Source organism: Pseudophryne corroboree, chromosome 4 (assembly GCF_028390025.1).
Source record: "Pseudophryne corroboree isolate aPseCor3 chromosome 4, aPseCor3.hap2, whole genome shotgun sequence".
Taxonomy (NCBI): Eukaryota; Metazoa; Chordata; class Amphibia; order Anura; family Myobatrachidae; genus Pseudophryne; species Pseudophryne corroboree.
Genome location: NC_086447.1, coordinates 179266169 through 179292477, shown reverse-complemented (window position 1 = coordinate 179292477; position 26309 = coordinate 179266169). Strand labels below are relative to the sequence as shown.

The following is a 26309-nucleotide window of genomic DNA, read 5'->3' as shown; positions in this document are numbered from 1 at the left end:
TGAAACCCGCGTTCAGTGACCCAGGAATGCAGTGTGAAAGGTGTATTAGAAACTTGCCACAGGGAGTGGAGAGGTCTTTTAAGTATGTTATTTTTAGTTAATTTGAGACGTGTAAAATAATATCCAAATTATTAATTTATGGGGCATTTAAGACTAATACACCTAGAAATAACTACAAAGAACTCCAACTCTACAACGTAAAGCTGGATACACACTGCATAATATATTGGACAATCACCCAATCCTCAACCTATTGGGTGTGGATCATTAGATCGACAGTGTCTAGGTCGGCAGTCGCTAGGTCAACAGGGTTTCTAGGTCAAAAGGTCGACATGAGTCTTTCATGTTTTTGTTTTTGTGTCGTTTTCTCCGTACAGTGACCGGGAAGCCCAATTAGTGCACCGTGTCCCCTTGCATGGCTCGCTGCGCTCGGCACAGGTTATAATTTTCAATCGTAGTCCGCGTGGATAGTTAAGTCTGAAAAAGTTCAAAAAAAAAATTGAAAACCTCATGTCAACCTTTTGACCTGTCGACCTTGAAAACATGTTGACCTAAACATTGTCGACCTTCAGACCGGATCCCCAACCAATCTGCACAACCATCTTACAGTGTGTACACCCAATTAATTGTGTAAACACTGCTCAGGTCACATCGTCCCATTGGACGTGCATAACGGAAGATGTGATGTATGATATCATGTACAAATAGTAAACTCTCTTTCTCTGACGTCCTAGTGGATGCTGGGAACTCCGTAACGACCATGGGGAATAGACGGGCTCCGCAGGAGACTGGGCACTCTAAAAGAAAGATTAGGTACTATCTGGTGTGCACTGGCTCCTCCCTCTATGCCCCTCCTCCAGACCTCAGTTAGAATCTGTGCCCGGCCAGAGCTGGGTGCTCCTAGTGGGCTCTCCTGAGCTTGCTAGAAAAGAAAGTATTTGTTAGGTTTTTTATTTTCAGTGAGATTTGCTGGCAACAGACTCACTGCTACGATGAAATCGGCGGCAGAAGACTCCTGTTTTCATTAAGGTAGCGCACAGCACTGCAGCTGTGCGCCATTGCTCCCACAGCACACCACACACTCCGGTCACTGTAGGGTGCAGGGCGCTGGGGGGGGGGGCGCCCTGGGCAGCAATTATATTACCTTTTTGCATAAAATACACATAATACAGTCAGTTAACTGTATATGTCTAAAAAACCCCGCCATTAAGTTACAGAAAACGCGGGACAGAAGCCCGCTGCTGAGGGGGCGGGGCCTTCTTCCTCAGCACACCAGCGCCATTTTCCCTTCACAGCTCCGCTGGAAGCACGCTCCCCAGGCTCTCCCCTGCAGTATCCAGGTACAAGACGGGTTAAAAAGAGAGGGGGGGCACATAAATTTAGGCGCAAATCGATACAAACAAGCAGCTATTGGGAAAATCACTTATTAGCAGTGTAAATCCCTCTGTTATATAGCGCTGTGGTGTGTGCTGGCATACTCTCTCTCTGTCTCCCCAAAGGACTTTGTGGGGTCCTGTCCTCAGTCTGAGCATTTCCTGTGTGTGTGCGGTGTGTCGGTACAGCTGTGTCGACATGTTTGATGAGGAGGGTTACGTGGAGGCGGAGCAGGGGCAGATACATGTGGTGTCGCCCCCGATGGGGCCAACACCTGATTGGATGGATATGTGGAAGGTCTTAACCGACAGTGTCAACTCCTTACATAAAAGGTTCGATGACGCAGCAGCCTTGGGACAGCCGGGGTCTCAGCCCGCGCCTGCCCAGGCGACTCAGAAGCCGTCAGGGGCTCATAAACGCCCGCTAGCTCTGATGGTAGACACAGATGTCGACACGGAGTCTGACTCCAGTGTAGATGAGGATGAGACAAATGTTCAGTCTACAAAAGTCATCCGATACATGATTACTGCAATGAAAGATGTATTGCACATTTCTCTAACGTCCTAAGTGGATGCTGGGGACTCCGTAAGGACCATGGGGAATAGCGGCTCCGCAGGAGACTGGGCACATCTAAAGAAAGCTTTAGGACTATCTGGTGTGCACTGGCTCCTCCCCCCATGACCCTCCTCCAAGCCTCAGTTAGATCTCTGTGCCCGAACGAGAAGGGTGCACACTAGGGGCTCTCCTGAGCTTCTTAGTGAAAGTTTTAGATTAGGTTTTTTATTTTCAGTGAGACCTGCTTGCAACAGGCTCACTGCATCGAGGGACTAAGGGGAGAAGAAGCGAACTCACCTGCGTGCAGAGTGGATTGGGCTTCTTAGGCTACTGGACATTAGCTCCAGAGGGACGATCACAGGCCCAGCTTGGATGGGTCCCAGAGCCGCGCCGCCGGCCCCCTTACAGAGCCAGAAGGCAGAAGAGGTCCGGAAAATCGGCGGCAGAAGACGTCCTGTCTTCAACAAGGTAGCGCACTGCAGCTGTGCGCCATTGCTCTCAGCACACTTCACACTTCGGTCACTGAGGGTGCAGGGCGCTGGGGGGGGGGGCGCCCTGAGACGCAATAAAAACACCTTGGATGGCAAAAAAATGCATCACATATAGCTCCTGGGCTATATGGATGCATTTAACCCCTGCCAGAATCCATAAAAAAGCAGGAGAAAAGTCCGCGAAAAAGGGGCGGAGCCTATCTCCTCAGCACACTGGCGCCATTTTCCCTCACAGCTCCGTTGGAGGGAAGCTCCCTGTCTCTCCCCTGCAGTCACTACACTACAGAAAGGGTTAAAAAAAGAGAGGGGGGCACTAATTAGGCGCAGTATTAACTATACAGCAGCTATAAGGGGAAAAACACTTATATAAGGTTATCCCTGTATATATATAGCGCTCTGGTGTGTGCTGGCAAACTCTCCCTCTGTCTCCCCAAAGGGCTAGTGGGGTCCTGTCCTCTATCAGAGCATTCCCTGTGTGTGTGCTGTATGTCGGTACTTTTGTGTCGACATGTATGAGGAGAAAAATGATGTGGAGACGGAGCAGATTGCCTGTAATAGTGATGTCACCCCCTAGGGGGTCGACACCTGAGTGGATGAACTGTTGGAAGGAATTACGTGACAGTGTCAGCTCTGTATAAAAGACAGTGGTTGACATGAGACAGCCGGCTACTCAGCTTGTGCCTGTCCAGACGTCTCATAGGCCGTCAGGGGCTCTAAAGCGCCCGTTACCTCAGATGGCAGATATAGACGCCGACACGGATACTGACTCTAGTGTCGACGGTGAAGAGACGAATGTGACTTCCAGTAGGGCCACACGTTACATGATTGAGGCAATGAAAAATGTTTTACACATTTCTGATAATACGAGTACCACCAAAAAAGGGGTATTATGTTCGGTGAGGAAAAACTACCTGTAGTTTTCCTGAATCTGAGAAATTAAATGAGGTGTGTGATGATGCGTGGGTTTCCCCCGATAACAACTGATAATTTCTAAAATGTTATTGGCATTATATCCTTTCCCGCCAGAGGTTAGGGTGCGTTGGGAAACACCCCCTAGGGTGGATAAAGCGCTCACACGCTTGTAAGGGCTCTACCTTCGCCTGAGATGGCCGCCCTTAAGGATCCTGCTGATAGAAAGCAGGAGGGTATCCTAAAAGATATTTACACACATACTGGTGTTATACTGCGACCAGCAATCGCCTCAGCCTGGATGTGCAGTGCTGGGTTGGCGTGGTCGGATTCCCTGACTGAAAATATTGATACCCTAGATAGGGACAGTATATTTTTGCCTATAGAGCATTTAAAAGATGCATTTCTATATATGCGTGATGCACAGCGGAATATTTGCCGACTGGCATCAAGTCTAAGCGCGTTGTCCATTTCTACCAGTAGAGGGTTATGGTGATAAAGCTAAATATTTATTGTGTATATAACCCTTTATGAGGTCTAAGAACACTGTACGCTATCTACGTAAGAAGTACCGTAAGGGTACGCAAGTTGCGTATCGATCGCTTAGCCGTGATCGAGACGCTCAGGCGTCACGTTCACTCACGGCCAAGTGATCGCAGGCAGGCAGACTATTGGCTGTTGACTTATCGTAATGATTCGCTATAGCGTAGCGGCGCTCGGGTCCACGAGGAGATCACCAGCGATGCAGACGCTCACAACGTTAAACCTTTATATCTATACCTTTAGTAATGAAATACACAGCAAACCTTAATGTAGAGACAAAGTGTAAGTGCAACCTTGTGTAACCTGATTAACTACAAAGCTGCTTGAGCGTCACCGATGCTCAGGGAATACTTAACACTATAAAGAATACACAGATACCTGGGCTTAGGGTCCGAAACCTATTATATGTATTATGACTATTATACTTGCAAAAAGAATCACAGTACAAAGCATACACTACAATATAACATAAACCAACTAACCAGATAACTACACAGGGAAATACAATACAATACAATTAAGTCTAATCAAGGAAAAATACGAGAGAAAGAGAAGAGAGGGAGAGAGAGAAATGGCTCACAGTAAGACAATATGATTACGGAGAGAACTTACGCACAAGGGGAACGATCGCATGCGCCTCGATATCCAGCTCCCGATTATCAGCAATGAGAACCGTTGAAGAGAGTGAAGTTGGATATGGTCGGCCTGCTATTTATGCCCCACACACAATACAATTCAATGGTCCCTACAATCTCATTGTTCATTGGACACAGGAATTCGGCTTCGCATTATAACAAAAGGTCATAGGTTGATTCATACAGGTGGGCTGTGACTATTTCCAACTGCTCAGGTGGGAGGGAAACTGGGTTTCCCGCCGCATGGGTAATAAAGTGCAAATAAAGTAAATGTTCATAAACTTCTTATGTCCATAACTATTCGCACGAGCGATTGATCTGCTTCAAACCAACACCGGAATATTTCTAATTAAATATTCTTCCGATGGATACTAAACACCACTGTATTACTCCTATCTGACCCTTCGTATCAAACAAAGAGGGATTCCTCTGTTCATAAACATTCTATATTAACCAAACTTTCAGAATCTATCAAAGGGACCATGATCTATAAAATTACATTATTTGTGAAAATATGTAACGATTGAGTCGCACGCTACGACTACACAAACTTTACCGTAAATACGCATACCGTGCACCAGCGGGTGCACGCAACAGCGGGTATGCGCCTTCACGGGAGAGCGCACGCATGCGCAGCGCGGACCAGTGTGAGGTGCAAATATGGCAGTGTGTATAGAGATATTTTTCTGACTTTGACAGTCCACCCTTTGGCAGTCAATAATAACTGCCACCTTCTAAAACATTTCAAAAGGAGAAAAATATATGTCAGGGGTTAATTCATTTCCATGGTTGGGTGAGGGAGGAGAGAGGAGTAGGTGTGAAGAGGGTATGACCTAGTGTGATAGCAGAAGCATGTGTGTATGAGTCCATGTTTGGGGGGTCATGTATGATCGTGCCGTACGTGTTGTAAATCAAGCTTCGAGGTATTGCGAAGTATACATTTGAATTCCTTCTTATCCCGTGGTACGGGTCTGTGGATGGGCTGTCAAACTTTACCGAGCTCTTTTCGGATTTTGAACAAAATGGGGAGCACATTTTAGTTGATGATACATGAATGGGGGAATATGTGATTGCTGATATCTGTGCCTGTATTCCCTATACTATGTGTGTCATTACCTGAGGGTTGTAGAAATGAAGAAAAGACATAATTACGGTAAATGCGGTGGTATTCTATGTCAGGTTAATGTACATCTGTCGGTTGAAGTTTTGTTCGGTATCAGTTGAAAGTCGTCTTCTTTGCGCTGTTTTGCTCATTAGGCGTGAGCAATAAGCTTTGTCAATGCCATTAGATTTACAAAAAATGTTGGGCTAGCGTAATTTTAAGAATTCTAGGGAAACTGGGGATCCATGGCAAAGTTCATCAAATGTCCATATCTCAAGTGGTCAAAACTCCTTCTTTGGTCCATCCGTTGTCTGTATAGCGTCTCATCAACTTCCTCGTCCAAGGGGGTCTTGTTATCTTGGAGAAAAACCAGAAAAACAGGTGAAAGAAACGGACCGTAGAAATCGCATTTTCATCACATCATTGTTTCTATCGTTGGGTCGTAAATCAAATCCAGGTTAATTACAGTTTCCTCACTCCTCAAACTCATCACTCTGGTACTTTGTTTGCACCTCATTAAAGCCTGCCCGCATCTAAATATCAATCCAATCGATATAACGACACCTAAGATACATAGTAGAAACTTCCCAACATCCATTATGACTCCTTGAGCCCAGTCTCCCAAACCGGAGAACCAATTTCGCGGGTTCAACCATGACACCCAACCAGTCAGCTCATTACCTACAGCAGCAAGAGTGAGATTGTGTTTTCGGCGAAATTCCCACTTTAATTGGAGAATATCGTCCATCTTTTGGTCTATGACCTCTACCGGATCCTCGGTGCTATTCGTGATATACGTGCAACACTTCACGCCGTACTGTGTTGCCAATGTAACACAATATCCGCCTGTCACTGCTGTGAGGTAATTAAGAACCATTCTATGCTGTACCAGTTCTGTTTTATAAGCCTGAAGTTCTCTTCCAGTGTATCTAAACGTGTCATCATACATTTCAGTGATATTATCTAACAAATTGGCGAGTGCGGAAATGTATCTATAATTCATCACTCCTCGAGCGGTGCGAGTGAAATCTAACGCCACCAGAACCTGAATCCCGGTGGATTCATGGATCAGATCAGAGGCCGGATGCTCTAACCTTTCTGACAGTTGTCTTTTAACGAGGTGCTCATAATGAGTGTGAGTATAAGGAGCTTGGGCACCACGGTGTATGTCTTTCATTTTGTCATGTGTTACAGTCATTACTTCAGGCAATACTTTTCCAATATAACACAATCCTTCCGAGTTTGGGGCAAGTCACTTGTACGCCTTTCTCCCGCATATGAAATATGCATCATCGGGGAGAACATATGGGACGGAGAAAGACATTACCATATTACACACCTTCCAGGTGAAATCTCCTAGCCCTAATTCTTCCATCTGCTTAATGCACGTATCAGGTTGTACGATATGTGCACAGTATCCTGGTGATACTTCTCCAACTCTAGTAATCCTATTTCCTAGGGTGTATCTATACCGGAAAGATTTTCCTCTACTGGCTATGTGGCGTACAAGCTCTGTGTCTGTAGGCATTCTATCTGCTCTATGTGAAAAGGTCATGGTGTGGTTACTCCATGATACTTCCCAATTTCCCGGCTTTCTGGGATTGGAGATGTTAAAACATAATAGGGACCTATCCACGTGGTATTGGTGGAGCTTCAAACTAGGAGGGCTGGAGATATTAAACCTCCGGTCCACCGGTCTCCCACCATTTAACTCAAGTACCTCCCCTATCGTTAAAGGAAATGGTACTAGCCCTGATTTGCTATGACCCTGAGGTACTTGGGAGCATACCCAACAATCTGTTTTGTTTAATACATTACCCACTAAGGAGTGATAATCACTCAATGGATGCTGGTCCATATGGATATTAAAACTGGATTGGCATTTCTTAATGCACCCATCTTCAATGACATTGTTACAGAGCCTACAGATACAATTTTCTTCAGCTAACAATCCGTCACAATTTCTTCTATGATCAATGCTATCGGATCGTTTTCTGATACTCGCCTTTGCTTGTTGGTTAGGTTGATCTTGGAAAACTACGCCTCCATCTTTATCATCAGAACTCATTCCAGAACCTCTATCGACCTCCATGGTACTCTCGCCGGAACAGACTGCTCTGGTCAACATCATGGTCAACAGGAAAATCCGGATCACAGTCTCTTGGGGCAAGTCCATCTTTGAGGAGGAGACGAAGAAGAATGAGAAGGAGGAAAAATACATTTGAGGGATAGGGGATGGGAAGTGGAGAAAAACAATAAAAGGGAGTGGGGAGTCGACAACAGCTCTCGGTCTTCAAGGCTCAGGTGCCGCCTCAGTCCTTCTGGAACAGACACTCCAGTGATACAACCTCTACCGTCTGTTCCTTATCACGGGACTTCTCTGGATCAGCAACCTTCTTGCAGTGGGATGAATGGACCCAAGTCTCTCTCTCAGCAACCTTCAATGCTGTAGTGCTAGTCAATAAGACCTGGTATGGTCCTTCCCATCTGTCAATAAGGCAACCTGAGCGTAGAAAATTTCGTATCATTACATAATCCCCAGGTTCAATGTCATGACAACTACTATCAGGTAGATCAGGAATCACCAACTTTAGATTATCATTTTGATTCCTTAACTGTTTACTCATGTTAATCAAGTACTTTACAGTTACTTCATTGTTACATTTCAAATCATCCTGAGGGTTAATCATGACATGCGGTTGTCGACCAAATAAGATTTCAAAGGGGGACAGATTAAGAGGGGACCTGGGAGTGGTTCTGATACTGTACAGTACAATGGGTAAAGCTTCTGGCCATGTCAATCCTGTCTCTGCCATCACTTTACTCAATTTATTTTTAATAGTGCTGTTCACTCTTTCGACCTTCGCACTCGCCTGTGGACGGTACGGAGTGTGCAGCTTGCTATCAATTCCCATCAACTTACACATTCCTTGAAAGACATCACCTGTAAAATGGGTACCCCTATCACTTTCGATTATTCTAGGGATACCATATCTACATACAAATTCCTGCACAATTTTCTTAGCTGTAAACATAGCGGTATTTGTAGCTGCAGGAAATGCTTCGACCCAATTCGAGAAAACATCTATACAGACAAGTACATATTTCAAATTCCGACAAGGGGGTAATTGAATGAAGTCAATTTGTATTACCTGGAAAGGGCCGCCGGCAGGTGGGATATGGGATGGTTCTGTAGGTATTGCCTTTCCAATATTCTTTCTCAGACAGGTAAGGCATGACATTGCTCTTTTACTCGCATGAGAGGAGAATCCTGGGGCGCACCAATATGCTCTTACCAATTTACACATTCCCTCCTTGCCTAGATGAGTCAGCCCGTGAGCTGCTTCAGCCAGACATGGAAGATATGCTCTGGGGGCCACTGGTTTACCATGTCCATCCGTCCAGAGTCCTGAGGACTCTTGGCCACATCCCTTTGCCTTCCAGACTGCCTTTTCCTGTGTGGAACACAAATTTTGCATTTTACACAACTTCTGTGTGTTGATGGTATTGAATACCATCAGTTGTGTGGTGTCTGTCTGTATGGGGGTAGCAGCTGCTAACTTAGCAGCTTCGTCTGCTCGGCTGTTACCAAGTGATACCGGGTCTTGGCTATATGTATGTGCTTTACATTTGATAACAGCCACTCTGTCGGGTTCCTGTATCGCTGTTAGAAGCCTTTTTATGTGAGCTGCATGCGCTACCGGTGTACCAGCTGCCGTCATGAAATTTCTGAGGCGCCATAGGGCTCCGAAATCATGGACTACCCCGAATGCGTATCTAGAATCGGTGTAGATATTGGCTGACTTACCCTTAGCCAATTCACATGCTCTGGTTAGGGCGACCAGTTCAGCAACCTGGGCTGAGTGAGGTGGGCCTAGCGGTTCCGCTTCTATGGTGTCTTGGTCATCTACGACTGCGTATCCAGTACACAAGTCTCCCGAGTCTGACTGTCTGTGACAACTACCGTCCGTGTAGAACGTGAGTTCTGCATCTTCCAGTGGGTTGTCACTGATGTCAGGCCTTGCGGTAAAATTTTGGGTCAAATATTCCATACAATCATGTGTATCTTCCTTTGTATTAAATCCTCCTTCCCCAGCACTCTCACCTTCCACCCTTTGTGCCTGACCAGGCACACCTGGGAGATATGTTGCAGGATTTAATGCACTGCATCTCCTTATGGTGATGTTTACGGGGGCCATTAGTGCTAATTCCCATCTTGTAAACCTCGCTGATGAGACGTGTCTGGTTTGGGCAGAATTCAATAAGGCTGATACCGCATGTGGCGTATGGATTGTGAGGTTGTGGCCTAGCACGACATCTTCGCTTTTTGTCACTAGCAATGCTATTGCAGCCACGCTTCGCAAGCAAGTGGGGAGGGATCGCGCTACCGTATCTAGCTGAGCGCTGTAGTATGCAACTGGCCTGCTGGCATCACCGTGTTTTTGGGTTAGTACGCCTGCCGCGCAACCAGCACTTTCTGTTCCGTATAGTTCAAAGGGTTTCCCATAGTCTGGCATACCTAGTGCTGGTGCCTGCGTTAGGCACTGTTTGAGTCTCTCAAATGCTGTTTCGGACTCGTCTGTATGCGAAATCCTATCAGGTTTGTTTGAGGAGACCATTTCCTGCAAAGGTAACGCTAAAATGGAAAACCCTGGGATCCAATTACGGCAATACCCACACATTCCTAAAAACGTTCTGATCTGTTGCTGGGTTTGTGGCAGGGTCATGTCTCTAATTGCTTGGATTCTATCAGCGGTCAGGTGTCTCAGTCCTTGTGTTAGACAGTGTCCCAAATATTTTACCTTAGTTTGGCATAATTGCAACTTGTCTTTGGACACCTTGTGTCCGGTGTCTGAAAGATGAAACAGGAGCTGTTTCGTATCCTTCAGAGATGCTTCCAGTGAATCTGAACACAGTAATAAATCGTCCACATACTGTATCAATACTGATCCACTGTCTGGTTGGAAAGACTGTAAACAATCATGCAAAGCCTGAGAAAATATACTTGGACTATCTATGAAACCTTGGGGTAATCGAGTCCACGTGTATTGGACTCCTCTGTATGTGAATGCAAACAAATATTGGCTGTCAGGGTGCAGAGGTACCGAAAAGAAAGCGGAGCAGAGGTCAATAACAGTGAAAAATTTGGCAGTGGGAGGGATTTGCATTAGGATGACAGCTGGATTTGGCACTACGGGGAACTGACTCTCAACTATTTTGTTAATCCCCCTTAGATCCTGCACTAGCCTGTAACCCCTCCCCCCACTCTTTTTAACAGGGAAGATGGGACTATTGGCAGTGCTGGACGTTCTTACCAGAATGCCCTGTTGTAGCAAGCGCTCTATTACTGGGTAAACTCCTAACTCCACCTCTGGCTTCAGAGGATACTGTGGGATTTTTGGAGCTATCCTACCATCTTTTACTTGTACAACTACTGGAGCTACGTTTGCCATTAATCCAGTGTCCTGTCCGTCTGTTGTCCAAAGTGACTCTGGTATCTGAGATGTCATCTCTTCTACTTGGGATGGATTCCTATTTGTCATAATGGTATGTGACATTAATTTTGATGGGGAGTCTAACATGTCTCGCACTTCCTGAGCGTGATTCTCAGGTATGTCCAAGAATACACCTTCAGGAGTACAATAAATGACGCACCCCATTTTACACAGTAAGTCTCTTCCCAGGAGATTGGTTGGTGCCGATGCAGCCAGCAAAAAGGAATGCTTGGTATGCAAAGGCCCTATTGTAATCTCGGCTGGTTTGCTAACAGGGTAGTGCTGGACTACTCCTGTTACTCCCATGGCTGGAATTGTCCTACCAGTGGTTCTCATGCCCACTGTCGAATTTATCACTGACTTGGCCGCCCCTGTGTCTACAAGAAAGTTCAAAGTTTTACCAGCTACATTAATTGCGACCTCGGGTTCACTTTCAAGGTTGGCAATCAATTTCACTGGCTGCAGATTACAGGTATGGCCACACCCCTATTGGGTATGGTGACCTCCCTGAATCCCGCTGGCAGCAACTATTTGTGAGGGAGATAGTTGGGAACTACCAGAGGCATGCCAGTCTCTGTTTGGGGGATATCTTTTTGTTTCCCCTGTATGTGGCTCATAACTCCGTTTCTGCAGACCTTGCTCCCAATGTCGTGTGTCGTGTCGTTGTCTAGGGGGTTGGTATGATCTTTGCGAATTTTTCGCTCTACAGTCTCGTGCATAGTGTCCCTGTCTTTGACAAGAATAACATGTTATCATAGTTGACTTACCCACAGGGTTGGATGGTACATACGCAGGCTGCTTTGTGGTCAGAGCCTGTATACTTACTGACATTAGCTTATCACTCTGCGACTCCCTGTGTCTGGTGATGTTTCGGTCGTGATCAATAGCAGCCTCTCTCAAAGTGGACACTGACAGACCTCGCCAACATGGTTGCGTGGTCTGTACCCTTGCCTTTAATGTTTCCTTCAAACCATCCATTAGTACAGATACTGCTACTTCTCGATGGTTTGGATTTGTTCTAATGTCCTCTATACCAGTGTACTTTGCCATTTCTAATAGTGCCCGGTGAAAATATTCTGCAGCTGTTTCTGACTCTTTTTGTTTAATGGAAAATATTTTGTTCCATTTAACAACTGCTGGGAAATGCTCCTTTAACTGTAAGTTTATCCTTCTTACGTTATCTTTGTTGTACACATCTGTAAGAGGTACATCCAGATCTAGTCCACAATCAGCTAAAAATTGAGCTGAGTCGACATTGGAGGGTAAACAAGCTTTTAGCAATATCTGCCAATCTTTATTATTGGGCTCTAAAGTGTTTCCTAAGTCTGTGATGTATTTTTGGCTGGCAACTAAATCTTTTCTAGGGTCAGGGAATTCAGACACTATGGTCCTTAATTCCATTCGGGAAAATGGGCTGTACATGGCAATGTTCCTTATGGGAGTGGCTCCTGATACATCTGTTTTCCCATTGGGAACTGCTATTACCCTAACAGGAGTAATTCTAACAACCTCATTCTGTGTAGATTCTACAGCTTGTGGTGAAATAGTCTCAGCATAATGCATGGTGCCGTACTTACCAGTTGATACGACCTCACCTATCCCTCCGCTAGGGGCCTTTACTAATCTCATGGGTGTTGCTGTGCCTACTGTGGTCTCTGCTATGGTGGCTGCTAGAGAGAGCGCTGAAATCGTTGTCGCTTCGTCCTCTTGATCACACTCCTGAGGAAAGTTCAAAACAGGGTACAACTTGCACGGGTTAATACTTGCATGGGTTAATGGGTTAACATTATCATTAACATTTACACAGTTACTAAGTGATTTTGTGTTACACCTTAGTGCGTCTTTCTCCGTAATCAACTTCTCTCCTGATATATATGGTGGCGGCGGGGCCGTGGCAATCAGTTTTCTGTTAGAGCCAGATCCCGCCGCCTGAGCCAAACCTCTCTGTATCTCACCTTCCTGTTGCCACAACTGTAAATAATCATAATGCTGAACTCGTCTCTTTGTTGATTTTATGAGACATATCCTCCTCCTTAAATTTTGTAACACCTCTGGGCTGAAGCTACCTATTCTTGGGAATTTCTCCCGGTCTTGTACCGTCATTCTCTCCCATTCATCACATAAAACCTCTGTGTGACTTCCATATTTCTCACACATGATATACCTGGCCGACCCAATTGGTCGGACCACTGAATCAACCCGAACCGAGGTTGATCGCCCCCTACCTGAACAACTGGCCCCCATAACTCTGCAGGCGTTGCTTGCTCTACCTCTGATCTCTATATCAAGGTCTTCAGCGAACCCTTACAGAAAACCAGATTGTTCACAATAGGCTGACGGTGGCGGTTTACCGAGTACCCCACTCACTCGCCCACGCCGACCAATGCGACCTGATCACACCGATATGGTGCTGGCGCACTCGACCCAGGGCACCTATAAAAACCGTTGTTTACTGGAACATGCGAGGGTTATCCGCAGAACACTTACTCTTTCCAGTAAAGGTGAGGTTTGTCAGATAGTTCCTGAGTGACCAGCGAACTTCCCTTCTTGAAAAATAAAAAATTACACAAATCACGTCAGAATGTACAAATAGCGTTTGTGACCCCTTTACTCTAATGGTACTAGGTCAGATTACTAACTACTGTACACAATTACGTGCGGTCCAGTCGTTCAGTACACAAACAACTAAGCTTGTGTACGGAAAGACCAATGGAATCGAAACTTACGACTGCGAATTCCTTCAGCCAGAGCTTGTACGGCCTATATGGGTCTTGCACCAACCCTTCTTTTGGTGTTGTGCCTCTGAACTGTATAGCGGACTTCCCTGTTTACTGTACCTGGACCTGCTGGTCTACTATGACCTCCTGGTCTTGTTCTGTACGACCTCCTGGTCTGACCTCCTGGTCTTGTTCTATACTGGTCCGCTATACTCTAATGCTCAAATATTATGTTTAACCAAGGATGCCTCCCTAGCCACCGTGCACGTCACTTACACGCGTGTACCTCACGAGTACTCGACTTTTCTTGTGGTTCAACCTTTAAGTTATATAAACTTATGTAATACAAAAACACTCACTCATCACATGTACACTTTTGCTTCTATTTTTATTTCTGCGCAGAAATTTTTCTTTAGCCCAGCTGTGTTACCAATTAGGAGCAGGATCTGTTAATTTAAATTTTGGATTTCCAAAAATAGACTTGCGTTATTTATCGCCTGTGGCGCTATTTACCGCTTTGCGTTACTTATCGCGTTGCGTTAAAAATCAACTTATCGTGACTTGAGCTACGTGGGCGTAACCGGACGCTCCGTTGCGTAATGTACGCTGCGTGCGTCTGCCTTTGGATTGCGTACACAAGTCTTTTGTTAGGGACACGTGTACGCAAAGCAAAGATCCACCGTAACACAATTTATATTTTTATCAATGTAGATGATCCCTGGTCATCTACCACTCAACACACTGACTTCGCCTTATCTCCCAGGCAAAACTGTGTGTTTGTCTATCTTTTAACTATATTACCTTTACTCTTAAACTATGAAATAACGGCAAATCTTTTTTTTTTTTGCACTTCTATCGACTATAAAACTGGTAGACAGGAGAGTGATATACGAAAATGAAAAAGAAAAAGAAATGCAGATATATATGTGTGCGTGCGTGTGTACACAAGACAGAAAAATACAGTTTTAAAAGACACTAGCGTTTTGTTCTTACCTCCGGTTCCCGGATTCCTTCAGCACTCTTTTATCTAAGCGAAGCAGACGCTTATCCCGTCAGCACTACGAGACAACCTCCCGCCCTTTGCTGAGGGATAATGTCTGCTGATCTACCTAGTGCAGATATGTGAAGGACAGGACGAGCCGCCAATTGATAAAGCTAAATATTTATCGTGTATATAACCCTTTATGAGGTCTAAGAACACTGTACGCTATCTACGTAAGAAGTACCGTAAGGGTACGCAAGTTGCGTATCGATCGCTTAGCCGTGATCGAGACGCTCAGGCGTCACGTTCACTCACGGCCAAGTGATCGCAGGCAGGCAGACTATTGGCTGTTGACTTATCGTAATGATTCGCTATAGCGTAGCGGCGCTCGGGACCACGAGGAGATCACCAGCGATGCAGACGCTCACAACGTTAAACCTTTATATCTATACCTTTAGTAATGAAATACACAGCAAACCTTAATGTAGAGACAAAGTGTAAGTGCAACCTTGTGTAACCTGATTAACTACAAAGCTGCTTGAGCGTCACCGATGCTCAGGGAATACTTAACACTATAAAGAATACACAGATACCTGGGCTTAGGGTCCGAAACCTATTATATGTATTATGACTATTATACTTGCAAAAAGAATCACAGTACAAAGCATACACTACAATATAACATAAACCAACTAACCAGATAACTACACAGGGAAATACAATACAATACAATTAAGTCTAATCAAGGAAAAATACGAGAGAAAGAGAAGAGAGGGAGAGAGAGAAATGGCTCACAGTAAGACAATATGATTACGGAGAGAACTTACGCACAAGGGGAACGATCGCATGCGCCTCGATATCCAGCTCCCGATTATCAGCAATGAGAACCGTTGAAGAGAGTGAAGTTGGATATGGTCGGCCTGCTATTTATGCCCCACACACAATACAATTCAATGGTCCCTACAATCTCATTGTTCATTGGACACAGGAATTCGGCTTCGCATTATAACAAAAGGTCATAGGTTGATTCATACAGGTGGGCTGTGACTATTTCCAACTGCTCAGGTGGGAGGGAAACTGGGTTTCCCGCCGCATGGGTAATAAAGTGCAAATAAAGTAAATGTTCATAAACTTCTTATGTCCATAACTATTCGCACGAGCGATTGATCTGCTTCAAACCAACACCGGAATATTTCTAATTAAATATTCTTCCGATGGATACTAAACACCACTGTATTACTCCTATCTGACCCTTCGTATCAAACAAAGAGGGATTCCTCTGTTCATAAACATTCTATATTAACCAAACTTTCAGAATCTATCAAAGGGACCATGATCTATAAAATTACATTATTTGTGAAAATATGTAACGATTGAGTCGCACGCTACGACTACACAAACTTTACCGTAAATACGCATACCGTGCACCAGCGGGTGCACGCAACAGCGGGTATGCGCCTTCACGGGAGAGCGCACGCATGCGCAGCGCGGACCAGTGTGAGGTGCAAATATGGCAGTGTGTATAGAGATATTTTTCTGACTTTGACAATGGACACGTCAGTGGTCAGGTGATGCGTATTCCAAACGGCATTTGGAAGTATTGCTTTATTAAGGGGAGGAGTTATTTGGGGTCGGTCTCTCAGACCTGGTGGCCACGGCAACAGCTGGGAATTCCACGTTTGTACCCCAGGTCGCCTCTCAACATGAGAAGACGCCGTATTATCAGGCGCAGTCTTTTCGTGGACAAGGTTCCTCATTTCTGCCCCGTGACAGAGGGAGAGGAAAAAGGCTGCAGAAATCAGCCAGTTCCCAGGAACAGAAACCCTCTCCCGCCTCTGCCAAGCCCTCAGTATACGCTGGGGCTTTACAAGCAGAATCAGGCACGGTGGGGGGGCCCGTCTCAATGAATTTCAGCGCGCAGTGGGCTCACTCGCAAGTAGACCCCTGGATCCTTCAGGTGATATCTCAGGGGTACAAATTAGAATTCGAGACGTCTCCCCCTCGCCGTTTCCTAAAGTCGGCTTTACCGATGTCTCCTTCTGACAGGGAGACCGTTTTGGAAGCCATTCACAAGCTGTATTCCCAGCAGGTGATAATCAAGATACCCCTCCTGCAACAGGGAACGGGGTATTATTCCACACTGTTGTGGTACCGAAGCCGGACGGCTCGGTGAGACCGATTCTAAATCTAAAATCTTTGAACACTTACATACAGAGGTTCAAATTCAAGATTGAGTCACTCAGAGCAGTGATTGCGAACCTGGAAGAAGGGGACTACATGATGTCTCGGGACATCAAGGATGCTTACCTTCATGTCAAAATTTACCCTTCTCACCAAGGGTACCTCAGGTTTATGGTACAGAACTGTCACTATCAGTTCAGACGCTGCCGTATGGATGGTCCACGGCACCCCGGGTCTTTACCAAGGTAATGGCCGAAATGATGATATTCCTTCGAAGGAAGTGAATTTTAGTTATCCCTTACTTGGACAATTCCCTGATAAGGGTAAGATCCAGGGAACAGTTGGAGGTCGGTGTAGCACTATCTCAGGTAGTGTTGCGGCAGCACGATTGGATTCTCAATATTCCAAAATCGCACCTGGTTCCGACGACGTGTCTTCTGTTCCTAGGGATGATCCTGGACACAGTCCAGAAAAAGGTGTTTCTCCCGGAGGAGAAAGCCAGGGAGTTATCCGAGCTAGTCAGGAACCTCCTAAAACCGAGCCAAGTCTCAGTGCATCAATGCACAAGGGTTCTGGGTAAAATGGTGGCTTCCTACGAAGCAATCCCATTTGACAGATTCCACGCACCAGTGGGACCTGCTGGACAAATGGTCCGGGTCACATCTTCAGATGCATCAGCGGATAACCCTGTCACCAAGGACAAGGGTGTCCCTCCTGTGGTGGTTGCAGAGTGCTCATCTTCTAGAGGGCCGCAGATTAGGCATTCAGGACTGGGTCCTGGTGACCACGGATGCCAGCCTGCGAGGCTGGGGAGCAGTCACACAGGGAAGGAATATCCAGGGCTTATGGTCAAGCCTGGAGACATCACTTCACATAAATATCCTGAAGCTAAGGGACATTTACAATGCTCTAAGCTTAGCAAGACCTCTGCTTCAAGGTCAGCCGGTGTTGATCCAGTCGGACAACATCACGGCAGTCACCCACGTAAACAGACAGGGTGGCACAAGAAGCAGGAGGGCAATGGCAGAAGCTGCAAGGATTCTTCGCTGGGCGGAAAATCATGTGATAGCACTGTCAGCAGTATTCATTCCGGGAGTGGACAACTGGGAAGCAGACTTCCTCAGCACGACCTCCACCCGGGAGAGTGGGGACTTCACCCAGAAGTCTCCCACATGATTAAAAACTCGACAGGTATTGCGCCAGGTCCAGGGACCCTCAGGCAATAAGCTGTAGACGCTCTGGTAACACCGTGGGTGTACCAGTCAGGGTATGTGTTCCCTCCTCTGCCTCTCATACCCAAGGTACTGAGATTGATAAGATGGAGAGGAGTAAGCTCTATATTCGTGGTTCCGGATTGGCCAAGAAGAACTTGGTAACCGGAACTTCAAGAGATGCTCACGGAAGATCCGTGGCCTCTACCTCTAAGAAGGGACCTGCTCCAGCAAGGACCCTGTCTGTTCCATGACTTACCGCGGCTGCGTTTGACGGCATGGCGGTTGAACGCCGGATCCTGAAGGAAAAAAGGCATTCCGGATGAAGTCATCCCTATCCTGATCAAAGCCAGGAAGGATGTAACCGCAAAAACATTATCACCGCAATTGGCGAAAATATGTTGCGTGGTGCGAGGCCAGTAAGGCCCGACGGAGGAAATTCAACTGGGTCGATTCCTACATTTCCTGCAAACAGGAGTGTCTATGGGCCTGAAATTGGGGTCCATTAAGGTTCAAATTTCGGCCCTGTCAATTTTCTTCCAAAAAATAACTAGCTTCAGTCCCTGAAGTTCAGACATTTGTAAAAGGGGTACTGCATATACAGCCTCCTTTTGTGCCTCCAGTGGCACTTTGGGATCTCAATGTAGTTTTGGGTTCCAAAAGTCACATTGGTTTGAACCACTTAAATCTGTGGAGTTAAAATATCTCACATGAAAAGTGGTCATGCTTTTGGCCCTGGCCTGGGCCAGGCGCGTGTCAGAATGGGCGGCTTTATCCTGAAAAGCCCTTATCTGATTTTCCATTCGGACAGGGCGGAATTGAGGACTCGTCCTCAGTTTCTCCCCAAGGTGGTTTCAGCGTTTCACCTGAACCAACCTATTGGTGGTGCCTGCGGCTACTAGGGACTTGGAGGCCTCCAAGTTGCTAGACGTTGTCAGTGCCCTGAAAATATATGTTTCCAGGACGGCTGGAGTCAGGAAATCTGACTCGCTGTTTATCCTGTATGCACCCAACAAGCTGGGTGCTCCTGCTTCTAAGCAGACTATTGCTCGTTGGATTTGCAGTACAATTCAGCTTGCACATTCTGTGGCAGAATTGTATGTACAAAGAGAAAAAAAGTATGACACTAGTTTGGGCGCACTCTTGTTATTAATTTTTGATGATGATCAAATGAGATAAAGGCCTAAAGCTTGATATTGACGTCTAGGGCTAGTACTCTGCTATCCTTTTAAATAACCTCACAACAGGATATATTCTGCATGAATAGCCATATTTATATAATGAAAAATGTGACTGGAAGGAATACCAATTTATGTTGCAAAATAATGTGTGAAATGTTCAGATCTTAATTATACCTGGATAATTGCATAAAGGAAGGTAGCTACATCACAAACTGCCTCCGTCTGCCAAAGATCTGTACAAACTTTGTTTGTATTAATACGGCCCGGATTAGGGTTGGATTAGTGGGTGGGAGAGCCCACACACTATGAAATGATTTTTAGTAACTTGCCACTGTCTTTAATGGGTAATTCATAGGAAGATTAGGAAAGTAGTTGGAATCAGTGAAGTAGTGATACTGCTGTTGACGTTAATACCATAGGAGGATCTCTCTACTTCACCGGGTATTCCCTAGTAGTCACCCGTCTAGGTACTGACCCAGCCCACCTCCGTTTAGCTTCCAAGATCGGACGAGATTGGGCGTGAACGGAGGGGTATGGTCGTAGAGAGAAATTGCCCTATATCGCCAATGAGAGTGCACCGAAACGGAAGGATAGATTCCTTCTCGGGAGAGAATGTTACGAGATTATAAAATGATTAAATAAATACCGATAGATAATTAGGTGTGAATCTGCTGTCCACGTTAGACTGGCAAGACGTGTACCCTAGGGGACTGGTCCGCCTGAATCGTGGATGAGAGTTCTCTCATCCACGATTCAGGCGGACCAGTCCCCTAGGGTACACGTCTTGCCAGTCTAACGTGGACAGCAGATTCACACCTAATTATCTATCGGTATTTATTTAATCATTTTATAATCTCGTAACATTCTCTCCCGAGAAGGAATCTATCCTTCCGTTTCGGTGCACTCTCATTGGCGATATAGGGCAATTTCTCTCTACGACCATACCCCTCCGTTCACGCCCAATCTCGTCCGATCTTGGAAGCTAAACGGAGGTGGGCTGGGTCAGTACCTAGACGGGTGACTACTAGGGAATACCCGGTGAAGTAGAGAGATCCTCCTATGGTATTAACGTCAACAGCAGTATCACTACTTCACTGATTCCAACTACTTTCCTAATCTTCCTATGAATTACCCATTAAAGACAGTGGCAAGTTACTAAAAATCATTTCATAGTGTGTGGGCTCTCCCACCCACTAATCCAACCCTAATCCGGGCCGTATTAATACAAACAAAGTTTGTACAGATCTTTGGCAGACGGAGGCAGTTTGTGATGTAGCTACCTTCCTTTATGCAATTATCCAGGTATAATTAAGATCTGAACATTTCACACATTATTTTGCAACATAAATTGGTATTCCTTCCAGTCACATTTTTCATTATATAAATATGGCTATTCATGCAGAATATATCCTGTTGTGAGGTTATTTAAAAGGATAGCAGAGTACTAGCCCTAGACGTCAATATCAAGCTTTAGGCCTTTATCTCATTTGATCATCATCAAAAATTAATAACAAGAGTGCGCCCAAACTAGTGTCATACTTTTTTTCTCTTTGTACATACAATTTTGCTTGCCTTTTATGACCCTGGGCGCACCGCCATACGGACAGATTGGGATTTCCAAAGATTATTGTCCATTTCTGGCTCTTATTTAATTTTCTGTATCTTTGAATCTAGTTCTGTGCAGGATCAACAACCAATGTTTTCACATTCTGTGGCAGGCCTGCCACAGCCAAAAATCTGTAAATGCCCACTCCACAAGGAAGGTGGGCTCATCTTGGGCGGCTGCCCGAGGGGTCTCGGCTTTACAACTTTGCCGAGCAGCTACTTGGTCAGGAGCAAATACGTTTGTATAATTCTACAAAATTGATATCCTGGCTGAGGAGGACCTGGAGTTCTCTCATTTGGTGCTGCAGAGTCATCCGCACTCTCCCGCCCGTTTGGGAGCTTTGGTATAATCCCCATGGTCCTTACGGAGTCCCCAGCATCCACTTAGGACGTTAGAGAAAATAAGAATTTACTTACCGATAATTCTATTTCTCATAGTCCGTAGTGGATGCTGGGCGCCCATCCCAAGTGCGGATTGTCTGCAATACTTGTACATAGTTATTGTTACAAAAATCGGGTTATTATTGTTGTGAGCCATCTTTCAGAGGCTCCTCTGTTATCATGCTGTTAACTGGGTTCAGATCACAGGTTATACGGTGTGATTGGTGTGGCTGGTATGAGTCTTACCCGGGATTCAAAATCCTTCCTTATTGTGTACGCTCGTCCGGGCACAGTATCCTAACTGAGGCTTGGAGGAGGGTCATAGGGGGAGGAGCCAGTGCACACCAGATAGTCCTAAAGCTTTCTTTAGATGTGCCCAGTCTCCTGCGGAGCCGCTATTCCCCATGGTCCTTACGGAGTCCCCAGCATCCACTACGGACTATGAGAAATAGAATTATCGGTAAGTAAATTCTTATTTTCTGATATTAACCCGGTTACCACCAAAAGGGGTATTATGTTTGGGGAGAAAAAGCAGCCAGTGACTTTTCCCCCATCTGATGAATTAAATGATTTGTGTGAAGAAGCGTGGAGATCCCCTGATAAGAAACTAGTGATTTCTAAGAGGTTACTGATGGCGTACCCTTTCCCGCCAACGGATAGGTTACGTTGGGAAACATCCCCTAGGGTGGACAAGGCGCTAACACGCTTATCTAAAAGGGTGGCACTGCCGTCTCAGGATACGGCCGCCCTAAAAGATCCTGCGGATAGAAAGCAGGAAGCTATCTTGAAGTCTGTATACACACTCTGGTACTCTACTGAGACCTGCTATTGCTTCAGCCTGGATGTGTAGTGCTGCAGCAGCATGGACTGATACCCTGTCAGACAACATTGATTCCCTCGATAGGGATACTATTTTGCTAACCATCGAACATATAAAAGACGTCGTCTTATATATGCGGGATGCACAGAGGGACATTTGCCTGCTGGCATCTAGAATTAATGCAATGTCCATTTCTGCCAGGAGAGTATTATGGACTCGGTAGTGGACAGGTGATGCTGATTCTAAAAAACACATGGAGGTTTTGCCTTATAAGGGTGAGGAATTATTTGGGGACGGTCTCTCGGACCTCGTATCCACAGCAACTGCTGGGAAGTCGACTTTTTTACCTCAGGTTCCCTCACAGCCTAAGAAAGCACCGTATTATCAAATGCAGTCCTTTCGGCCTCAGAAAGGCAAGCGGGTCAGAGGAGCATCCTTTCTGGCCAGAGGCAAGGGTAGAGGAAAGAAGCTGCCCCAGGCAGCCAGTTCCCAGGAACAAAAATCCTCCCCTGCTTCCACTAAGTCCACCGCATGACATTGGGGCTCCACAGGCGGAGCCAGGTGCGGTGGGGGCGCGTCTCCGAAACTTCAGCAACCAGTGGGTTCGCTCACAAGTGGATCTCTGGGCTGTACTAATTGTATCTCAGGGATACAAGCTGGAGTTCGAGGCGACTCCCCCTCGCCGTTACCTCAAATCAGCCTTGCCAGCTGCTCCCAGGGAAAGGGAGGTAGTACTGGCGGCAATTCACAAGCTGTACCTCCAGCAGGTGATAATCAAGGTCCCCCTCCTTCAACAGGGCAGGGGTTACTATTCCACAATGTTTGTGGTACCGAAACCGGACGGTTCGGTGAGACCCATCCTGAATTTAAAATCCTTGAACACTTATATAAGGAAGTTCAAGTTCAAAATGGAATCGCTCAGGGCGGTTATTGCAAGCCTGGAAGAGGGGATTTTATGGTGTCGCTGGACATCAAGGATGCTTACTTGCATGTCCCCATTTACCCACCTCACCAGGAATACCTCAGGTTTGTGGTACAAGACTGTCATTACCAATTCCAGACGTTGCCGTTTGGTCTCTCCACGGCACCGAGAATATTTACCAAGGTAATGGCCGAAATGATGATACTCCTTCGAAAGAAGGGAGTTATAATTATCCCGTACTTGGACGATCTCCTCATAAAGGCGAGGTCCAGAGAGCAGTTGTTGGTCAGCGTAGCACTCTCTCGGGAAGTGTTGCAACAGCACGGCTGGATTCTGAATATCCCAAAGTCGCAGCTGATTCCTGCGACGCGTCTGCTTTTCCTGGGCATGATTCTGGACACAGAACAGAAGAAGGTGATTCTCCCGGTGGAGAAGGCCCAGGAATTGTCATCTCTGGTCAGGGACCTCCTGAAACCAAAACAGGTGTCGGTGCATCACTGCACGCGAGTCCTGTTAAAGATGGTGGCTTCTTACGAAGCAATTCCCTTCGGCAGGTTCCATGCAAGGATCTTTCAGTGGGATCTGTTGGACAAATGGTCCGGATCGCATCTTCAGATGCATCGGTTGATCACTCTGTCCCCAAGGGCCAGAGTGTCTCTGTTGTGGTGGCTGCAGAGTGCTCATCTTCTCGAGGGCCGCAAGTTCGGCATACAGGACTGGGTCCTGGTGACCACGGATGCAAGCCTCCGAGGATGGGGGGCAGTCACTCAGGGAAGAAACTACCAAGGACAGTGGTCAAGTCTGGAGACTTCACTACACATAAATATACTGGAACTAAGGGCCATTTACAACGCCCTGAGTCAAGCAGAGCCCTTGCTTCAAAACCACCCGGTTCTGATCCAGTCAGACAACATCACGGCGGTCGCCCATGTAAACCGCCAGGGCGGCACGAAAAGCAGGATGGCAATGGCAGAAGCCACAAGGATTCTTCGATGGGCGGAGAATCACGTGCTAGCACTGTCAGCAGTGTTCATTCCGGGAGTGGACAACTGGGAAGCAGACTTCCTCAGCAGGCACGACCTCCACCCGGTAGAGTGGGGACTTCATCAAGAAGTCTTCACACAGATTGTAAATCGCTGGGAACTGCCACGGGTGGACATCATGGCGTCCCGCCTCAACAAAAAGCTAAAAAAATATTGCGCCAGGTCAAGGAACCCTCAGGCGATAGCTGTGGACGCACTAGTGACACCGTGGGTGTACCAGTCGGTTTATGTCTTCCCTCCTCTAACTCTCATACCCAAGGTACTGAGGATAGTAAGAAAGAGTGGTGTAAGAACTATACTCATCGTTCCGGATTGGCCAAGAAGAACTTGGTACCCAGAACTACAAGAAATTATCTCAGAGGATCCATGGCCTCTGCCTCTCAGACAGGACCTGTTACAACAGGGGCCCTGTCTGTTCCAAGACTTACTGCGGCTGCGTTTGACGGCATGGCGGTTGAACGCCGGATCCTAACGGAAAAGGGCATTCCAGATGAAGTGATTCCTACGCTGATAAAAGCTAGGAAGGATGTGACAGTAAAGCATTATCACCGCATATGGTGGAAATATGTCGCTTGGTGTGAGGCCAGGAAGGCCCCAACAAAGGAATTCCAGCTGGGTCGATTTCTGCACTTCCTACAGTCAGGGGTGTCTATGGGCCTAAAATTGGGGTCCATAAAGGTCCAGATTTCGGCCCTATCTATTTTCTTTCAAAAAGAACTGGCTTCACTGCCTGAAGCTCAGACGTTTGTTAAGGGAGTGCTGCATATTCAGCCCCCTTTTGTGCCTCCAGTGGCACCTTGGGATCTTAACGTTGTGTTGGATTTCCTGAAATCACACTGGTTTGAGCCACTTAAGACCGTGGAACTAAAGTATCTCACGTGGAAGGTGGTCATGCTGTTGGCCTTAGCTTCGGCTAGGCGTGTGTCAGAATTGGCGGCTTTGTCATGTAAAAGCCCATATCTGATCTTCCATATGGACAGGGCGGAATTGAGGACTCGTCCCCAATTTCTCCCAAAGGTGGTATCAGCGTTTCATCTGAACCAACCTATTGTGGTGCCTGCGGCTACTCGGGACTTGGAGGATTCCAAGTTGCTGGACGTAGTCCGGGCTTTGAAAATTTATGTTTCCAGGACGGCTGGAGTCAGGAAAACTGACTCGCTATTTATCCTGCATGCACCCAACAAGCTGGGGGCTCCTGCTTCAAAGCAAACTATTGCTCGCTGGATCTGTTGCACGATTCAGCTGGCACATTCTCGGCTGGACTGCCGCATCCTAAATCAGTAAAAGCCCATTCCACAAGGAAGGTGGGCTCTTCTTGGGCGGCTGCCCGAGGGGTCTCGGCTTTACAGCTTTGCCGAGCGGCTACTTGGTCGGGTTCAAACAAATTTGCTAAATTCTACAAGTTTGATACCCTGGCTGAGGAGGACCTTGAGTTTGCTCATTCGGTGCTGCAGAGTCATCCGCACTCTCCCGCCCGTTTGGGAGCTTTGGTATAATCCCCATGGTCCTTACGGAGTTCCCAGCATCCACTAGGACGTCAGAGAAAATAAGAATTTACTCACCGGTAATTCTATTTCTCGTAGTCCGTAGTGGATGCTGGGCGCCCGTCCCAAGTGCGGACTCTCTGCAATACATGTATATAGTTATTGCTTCACTAAAGGGTTATTGTTATGAGCCATCCGTAAAAGGAGGCTCAGTTGTTGTTCATACTGTTAACTGGGTATGGTTATCACAAGTTGTACAGTGTGATTGGTGTGGCTGGTATGAGTCTTACCCTGGATTCCAAATCCTTTCCTTGTTGTGTCAGCTCTTCCGGGCACAGTTTCCCTAACTGAGGTCTGGAGGAGGGGCATAGAGGGAGGAGCCAGTGCACACCAGATAGTACCTAATCTTTCTTTTAGAGTGCCCAGGCTCCTGCGGAGCCCGTCTATTCCCCATGGTCCTTACGGAGTTCCCAGCATCCACTACGGACTACGAGAAATAGAATTACCGGTGAGTAAATTCTTATTTTTATGACAACCTTCTGTATTTTCTGATATGAAATTAGTTATAATACACTTTCACTGATGTCTCTCTCGATATTTCTCCAGGCATCATTTGGGAGGCCCATAAGGTGAACATAAGAGTTGCTGTTCTAATTATAGACCACATTCGTTACTGAA

General features: G+C 46.3%; 2 pseudogenes; one reads left to right on the top strand and one right to left on the bottom strand.

Annotated features, from left to right (window-relative positions):
* Nucleotides 1-19802: 19802 nt before the first annotated feature.
* LOC134912037 (5S ribosomal RNA) lies at nucleotides 19803-19921 on the bottom strand (annotated as a pseudogene).
* A 386-nt stretch (nucleotides 19922-20307) lies between these two features.
* On the top strand, nucleotides 20308-20426 carry LOC134912036 (5S ribosomal RNA; annotated as a pseudogene).
* Nucleotides 20427-26309: the final 5883 nt, after the last annotated feature.